The 8,041-nt window shown below is 51.1% G+C and overlaps 1 long non-coding RNA gene across 1 annotated transcript; it reads right to left on the reverse strand.

Moving 5' to 3' along the window:
* Positions 1 to 6,031: 6,031 nt before the first annotated feature.
* Positions 6,032 to 7,774, reverse strand: LOC104982343. The gene is made up of 2 exons (XR_824504.1): positions 6,489 to 7,774; positions 6,032 to 6,363 (listed from the first exon to the last, which is right to left on the reverse strand). It is a non-coding gene; the product is annotated as an uncharacterized LOC104982343 (long non-coding RNA).
* Between the last annotated feature and the right edge of the window lie 267 nt (positions 7,775 to 8,041).

Genomic DNA, 8,041 nt, shown 5'->3' on the forward strand with positions numbered 1-8,041 from the left:
CCCCACGCGGCCCTCCGTCCAGGCTGGGGTCCCGGGTCTGCTGCCCCCACCCCCGGGGAAGGAGGCTCTGGCCCGAGGCCGCCAAGCTGGACAGATGAATAGTGGAGCTGGAAAATTAGGGGGACTGAGGGCTTCCAACACCCCAAACTTAAGCATCGCTAGTCAGAGATGAAATATATACCCCCCACCCTGCAGGACTAAAGAGATGCAAAGGGAAACTGAGGCCAGTGGTTAGGGCAAAACACGCTGATCGGGTGTTGACAGAATTTTCTGGACTGGTTGGTGGCAGGGCTGTTGACAGGGCCGGGGAGACCTGGCTGCTAGCCCAGGGTATTGTCCACCTGCGGACCGGCAGGGGAAGTGTGTGTGCTTGTGTGTAGATAGACTGAGAGGAAGCGACAACTCCACGCAGGCCGATTAGGGAGAAGGCCTGGGTGGGGGTGTTCCACATTACAGGTAGAAAAGTCTCCTCTGCAACCAAAAAAAAAAAAACCCTCTGCAACTCCAGGGTCCCAGGGGAAAGACGGACGTTACCCCTGACTCAGTGTCCCTGTCACCAGTCCGTTTGTCCTCATCCTCTCAGAATGAAGCTGAGCTCAGGAAAAGTGTACCCAATGAGTCACACTGTGCCCCCTTCCCCCAAGTCTGACTCAACTAAGGTGACGCGAGAGGAGGCAGAGCCTCTGGCCTGTACTACCAGGGAGCCCCCTGGGCGGTGTGCCCATTTGGGCCACTGGGCAGATCTTTCTGGTCAGAGGGCAGGTTAACCAGACAAGAGACAGAGAGCCCTGCCCAGAGCAGCCTCGGGGAAGTGTGATGGGGGCTGGGGGACACGGAGAGCCCTAGGGAGCCCGCCAGGAAGTCTGGGCAGGACTGGGCTCAGAATAAGCCAAGGGCAGCTGACATCAGGGAAACTGAGGCACTCAGAGCAGTTGGCCTGGGATGAGGTGAAAAAGCGGTAGAATATACTTACATAAAGAGACTATGTATTCTGAGATTCTGTAGGATAACATGTATTCCACACCTCCTGGTACCCCCTTTAGGCCAAATTTCCTCCACTTTCCCATCCTTCTGGACCCTTAAGTTTGGGCCCCAACTCAAGTTGTGTGATGACTGAAGTTGGGCACGTTTCTGGTGAATCATTTGACCTTATTGCTCTTCCCCAACCAAGCCAAGAGAAAAGGGAAGGGATGGTGGGCATCTCTGTGAGGGAAGAAGTTCAGGAGCTTGTGGGGAGGGGGGTCAGCGCTAATGGTGAAAGGACTCCAAGAATGATTTCTTTCCCTTCTCATCAGTTAGGGAGGGGGAGGAGGAGAGAAGGGACCAGAAACAGAAAAGGGACCTGCTGTGCGTGACTTCAGTGGGGGGGAGCTCTGGGGGCCCTGAGAGTGACAGGCGAGATATAAATAGCTTGGGCCCCACAGCTCATGTTCTGTCGGCTGCCTGTGACGAGGTGCTCAGGAATTCCACTCTCCTGTTGGCACCCCCTTGCCTGTCTCCAGAACTCTCGCTCCCCCCATGCCACCTTTGTCCCATGGCCAAGACCAGCCATCAGCCATCAGTGTTGTCTGTCTGCTTGAGAGGCTGAGCTCTCCTGTGGAGAGATGCCCAGCTCCTGGGGACACATGACATGTAGCTGGGTCTCACAAGGGAACTCTGTGTGTGTGTGTGTGTGTGTGTGTAAAAAGGCAGACTTCTGACACCCAACCTGAGGTGCCAGTTTGGGGTTCAATGATGAAGAAACTGAGATATATAGATCTGGAAAAGGATGGATCCCTCTTACTGAGCTCCTAGGGAGAAGAGAGAGGGATAGAGTTGTTTTGCTTGGAGCTGACAGCCTTCTACAAACCCTAAAGGCTCATAGTCTTGTTTTGAGGGTGTTTCCCAAGGTCCTCCAGTAAGTTGAGGTGCTCTCTTAAGGTGGTAGGAGTTCAGAGGGAAGCCAGCAAGTGGACAAAGGACTCCCCTCTCCCACTTCTTGTTCCCTCTCTTTGGGAGAGGTCTGTGTGCAGTGAGTGAATGGTCGGCAGAGGGTGCCCGGTGCCAAGGATGGTTCCCGGCACCCTTCTCACACCTCCCCTCCCCCCTCACCCCAGAAACCAGAGCCCGTTGCTCTCCAGGATAAATCAGGGCCTGACTCAGGCCCCAGCCAGCCAGTCACAGTCAGCTACCCAGGCACAGGTTGGTGACTCAGCCCTCAATATAGCCCATGAGCCCGGGCCGGGCCATGAGAGCTGGAACAGGCCGTGCACAATGCTGGTCCTGGGGCCTGCCAAGCAGGGGCCCCCTCCCGGAAGAGGGCTGATGTGCTCCTCTCAGAGCCAGGCAGGGGCTCCTGGAGGGGCTTACGGGGGCTTTCATCAGCTGAGTATTTGGGGGCTTTGCTGCTGTGGCTACAGACTGTTTATAGCCCCCTGACTCACCACCCACTGACCTGTCTCAGGAGACCAGGTTTGGCCTTTCACCTGGCCCTGCCTTTCCTACCAAGGGGCACTACTTCTCTGCCACCAATGCTGGCCATATTTAACTTGAGCTGAGAAGCATCTGAGTGAGCAAGTCCATGTCTGAAGGGCCATGTCTGAAGATCCTGTGTTTCCATAGTCATCTGTGATGGCACCAGGCTGACCAGGCTCCCAGCAGGCACTGTGTTCAGTCTGTGATACTGACATGGCCCTGGCCCAGGTGTGGTAGGGTTGGGAAGATACCTAGGCTGAATTCCAGCCTCTTCACCTCTGGTTCTATAGACATGATCAGGCAATGTAACTCTTTGGGCCCTCAGTCTTCTTATCTGCAAAATGGAATTAATAGTACTCTCATAGGGATTTTTTTTTAATGGGTGAAGATGTGAAAGTAGATAACAGGTAAAATGATTAGCATGGTGCTGGGCAGCTCATATGTGATCAGAAAAAACAGTTTGCATCCTCTGCTGGTATCCTGGGGACCACGTGGGTTCTAGTGAGCTGGGCCCTCCTCACAGCTACCTCTGCCCCGTGTGGCACCCACTGCCAGCATCTTCCTTGGCTCCCCGTTCCCTTCCTTGCATCCTAACACTCCATCTGCCAGAATCAGAGCCAGAGTACTACTTACAGTCGTTAGAGCCATCCACCCTGCCTCCCAATAGCAGCTGGTCGTGGAAAGAGGTGGCAGGTGGTGTGCCTACCATGTGGCCTGGGAAGGGAAAGCAAACGGGGGCCGTGTTGCAGGGAGAGAGCAGAAAGTTCTGCAGAGGGCAGTAGAGCGGGGAGATGGAGGCCCCTGGAGGTGTTTTGAGTCCTTGGTTCTATGCGTGCCTGCCTGTGACATCCCTGTAGATTTAAAGCGAATTCAAGGGACTGTTTCACATTCAATAGGTAGACCTCTTTAATCTACTCCAGTTAACAGTGCACCTGCAAGACCAGAAAGCAGAGTCCAAATCAACAAAGAGCACGGTCTTCTAAGATGAGCCCACAAGGACAAGCGTCCTAAAGGGAAGAGCTCTATATTCTAAACAAAAAGACTGCAGAAAAGGACTACTTCCCTGTCATTGCAGGTTCTGGGTTTGGGCCTGAAAAGGACCAGATAAAAGTCCTTAATGGAGGCTGACTGCCTCCCAGAACATAACCTCCATCTTGGCTTCAAATTCGAAGTTAAAGCAATGATACTCTGCTGGGTAATCTTCCGGTTCTTTCCACCATACGTTCTCCAGCCAATTGGTGGCTGGACTAAACTGGATAAAAAGCACAGTCTCAATAGCCAGGGGACAGGGTAGCAGGTAGACTGTGAAGGAATTTCAATTAGGTTACAACTGAGAATACGCAATCTAATATAGTTGAAGGCAGTGAAGCTCAAATTTTATTGTGCATACTAATCAACTGAGGATCTTGTTAAAATGTAGATACTGTGTCTGGGTTTGAGCTGAGGGCTGAGATTCTACCTTCCTAATGAATTAACAATGCTCATGCTGCTGGTCCAGGAAGATTCCACGTGCAGTGAAGCAACTAAGCCCAGGCACCACAACTCCTGAGCCACACTTTGAGTAGCAAGGGGCCAGTCCCCTCTAAATCCCTGTCTTTAAAGAGGAGTCATTTAGAGGGAGGCAAAAGGGACCTGTGGCACTACCTTCAATCTGCCTACGTGCAACCCTGTGTATAGGGGCTGGTCACAGTTGGGCCCTGGCCCCAGGCCTCCTCGGGGCCCCAGTCAGCCTTGCCACTCCTCTGGGCTGCACACAATTCTAAAATCTCCTAATTCTAAATGTCTTTGCTACTCCCCCTAGGAAAAGGCTGTGCAAGAAATGAATTCATTTCGTGCTCAGCAGTGCCCACCCCAGTCTATACTCGATAGGTATGTGCTGCTTTGGATATTTGGAGAAATGAAACAAACTCCCTTGGTATCAGGTAGAAAGGAGGCAGAGATAAGAGTACCAGGAAACCAGCCGTTATGGGGACCATTCTGCCCACCATGGTGTATGAATACACTTGGGGACTTTCTTTTATTAATTTATGGTTGTGCTGGGTCTCTGTTGTTGTGTGTGGGTTTTCTCTCGTTGGGGCGAGTGGGGGCTACTCTTCGTTGTGGTGTGCAGCCTTCTCATTGCGGTGGCTTCTTTTGTTGCAGAGCATGGGTTCTAGGGTGCATGGGCTTCAGCAGTTGAGGCTCGCGGGCCCTAGAGCACAAGCTCAGGAGTTGTGGTGCCTGGGCTTAGTTGCTTCACTGCACGTGGAATCTTCCTGGACCAGGGGTTGAACCTGTGTCCCCTGCATTCGCAGGTGGATTCTTATCCACTGTACGACCAGGGAAGTCCCTGCGGGCTTTCACATGGAAACATCCATGATGAGAACAACCTGTCACAAAGGGTTCTGCAGGAATGAAGGTCAACAGGAACACTCATAAATTATTCTCATCATTCTGCTTGTTCCCACTTAGACCAACTCAGTCCTCCGCCTTGCTCCAAACTTTAGGAGGCTGACCTTGAAAGACTGTCACCTGGGCACCTCTGCTCTCTAGCTGCTAGTTGGGATCTGCCAATGAGACACACCAACATAGAACTGGCAGGTGAGAAGAGAGGGAGGAGGGGCACGTATACTGCCCACCTCACCACGGCTCTGACAGAGGCTGCAGCCCCTGTAGCCACTGCGTGTGTCTGGCCCACACCAGGTCTCCAGCTCTTGCTCCCTCCTCTTCCCCCTTCAAGCCCATGATGGCAGCACTTTTCCACTGTTGCTGGTGCCTGGTGCTTGCTTAGTCGTTCAGTCGTGTCCAACTCTCTAGGGCCCTATGGACTCTAGCCCGCCAGGCTCCTCTGTCCATGGAATGTTCCAGGCAAGAATACTGGCATGGGTGACCATTTCCTACTCCAGGGGATCTTTCCAACCCAGGGATCATATCTGCTTCTATCTCCTGCATTTGCAAGTGGATTCTTTACCACCGAGCCACCTGGGAAGCCCACTGGTGCCTGGGGACTTCGCCATTTCTTGTTGGTTCTCCTACCTCTGCCCTCTGCACAGTCTGTTCACTAAGAACTCTTCAGTTAAAGCTTTTTTTTCTGGTCTGCACTGCATGGCTTGTGGGATCTCAGTTCCCCAACCAGGGATTGAACCTGGGCTGTGGCAGTGAAAACCCAGAATTCCAACCCTGAGGCTACTGGACTCCCTTCAGTTCACTGCTAGGAGCCTGGGTGATTTTAAGTCATCTCTGAGGGTAAATAGCTCAAGAAGTCATAAGAACTAAGCCATGAAGGCCCACACACAGATCTTCTCAGGGCATCCTTCTCACAGGATCCAAGGGCAAGCCAGGTGGCCCCCCTCACACAAAGCACCCAGATCATTCAGTTTCTCTTTGCTCAAATGAGTTCCTCGAGATTGGGGTGAGTGTGGACAGAACAATCCATTTGTGACTTGGCTGGCCACACAAGGAGCCGACCTCATTGCTGAGGTCACTGGCAGGGTTAGAAATTGTAGGGAGGAGCCAGACCCTTAGTGAGTACCTGGTTAGAGGGGAACCACTCTTTTCTGGTTGTGTTGAGGTGCTGAACAAGTAAAAAGCCACAAAGTCTCGTAATTCAGTTGACATTTAATTACAAGGAACCCAGGTTCTGAGACAGGGCAGGAGATGGGAGCCAGCAGTTCCCCGTAAGCCTGAATGGCGGAGGCTAAGGAGATGGGGACACGGGGAACATGTGGGTGGGGTGGGGCCGCTGGCACAGTGTGTCCTGCCCAAAGCTGAGGGTAGTGGCCACTGGGAGTCTGCCCCACGGCTGGCCCAGGCCTGCCATCACTCCATGAGGCAGAACTCTGTCTCTTGCGGTCGCATGTTGGGTAACACATACAGAGCCACAGCTGCAAGAGCCAAGAACACCACAGGCTTCCACATCCCAAACATGTTCTGTGGGGACCAAAGACAGATGGTGAGTGCCCAGCCTTCTGAACCCTTCCCTAAGCCAGAGAACGCCCTGCCTACTGGTGCTGAGAGATACCTCAGCAACATCATTATGGTCCAGTCTCTCTTACCTCCTGGGTGACCGCTGCAGACAATGAGGGCTTAGCTCCGGCACCACTAGGTATCTGGAACAACACTGGATCACCTGAGTGGGCTGCCTCTACTCACGTCCCATGGGGTGTAAAGAAAACCAGCCCCTGTGTGTAGGAGGCAAGCTCAGGAGCAGATTTTTAGAGCATCCAAATGGTTGCCACAAAGGATTAGATGCCATGGTAGGAAAAAAGAGGGTAAATTTAGGTCCTTGGGAGAAGCAGAAGCATCATTAGCTTGATGGAGGAAAAGTGAACTCAGAGTCAAGAAGGAGGATGATAAGACTTGGGGGGAGAAGGGAAGAAACTGCACCACGGAGTATAAGCCAATGTGAGGTTCTTATGCAGCCCAGACTGTCTGTGGAGGACGATATCCTTGAAGGATGAATTCAAGGAAGCCGGTCACTGGCCCTGGGAGGCAAACACCAGGGTCATTAAAACACCTCCAGTAACCGGCCCTGGTGACTAGCCTCCTGAGCATGTGCTGGAGTTGCTGAGGCTTCCAGACTTTGCAGACCACAGCAAATCCTGCTGATTCTTGGGACCAAAGGAAAAGCATCACTCAAGGAACGTGACGTCTTGGACAAGAAAATACATATACTTGGGAAATTGTTCTTATTTTATATTCCTTTTTCTTTTAAACTTAGAAGACAATTTGGATTTTGAGTCATAAGTATAAAGGCATAAGGCATAAAGTAACAGAAGAATGGTTTTAGGTAAGGACAAAGAATAACTCACTACGCTAAGGATGCATTTGCTCAGAGAAAAATGGGTCTAAGAAGATTTTTTCTGGGGAGTGCTGCCTCATTTCATTGTGGCATCATTGTTATGCCATTGTGGCATCATTGTTATGCCTTTTAGGTGTACTGTTTCCACATTTACTTTCTGTTTGTCCTACTGTTTTCTGTTCTGTTGTTTCTCCTTTCTTGCCTTCCTTGGGTTAATTTAAAAGTAATTATTGAATATTATCTTTTGGCCTTTTGGCCATACCTCTGTATTTTAAAAAGAGAATTTTTAAGCCAAGTATAAAGATCAAAGAAAATCTCCTACATTTGTAGAAAGAGGTACTGAGAAGAATAGAAGATATGAAATGAAAGAAAAGCAAAACCATGTTGGAAGTGCAATACAGAGTAATTCACGTGAGAAGATAACTGAAAAGGGAGCTAGAAAAAACATTTACTCAGATGCTTACAACCTGACATGCATTGCGAAAAATGTCAGTCTGGGACTTCCCTGGTGGTGCAGTGGTTAAGAATCTGCCCTGCAGTGCAGGGGATGAGGGTTTAGGACCTGGTCAGGGAACTAAGATCCCACGTGCCACAGAGCAACTGAGCCTGTGAGACACAACTAAGACCCGATGCAGGCAAATAAATAAATTAAAAAAAGAAAAATATTAGCCTGATGTTCTTAGGGGAGGAAAGAGCTGAACCCATAAATATGAACTGGTGGCCTTTTACACTCGGCAGAGGCGAGACTTTAGACTGGTTGAGGGGAGGGTGGGTGTGGATGTCCCTAAGGAGTGAGTCATGTCAGGG

Source organism: Bison bison, unplaced genomic scaffold, assembly GCF_000754665.1.
Source record: "Bison bison bison isolate TAMUID 2011002044 unplaced genomic scaffold, Bison_UMD1.0 scf7180017864530, whole genome shotgun sequence".
Taxonomy (NCBI): Eukaryota; Metazoa; Chordata; class Mammalia; order Artiodactyla; family Bovidae; genus Bison; species Bison bison.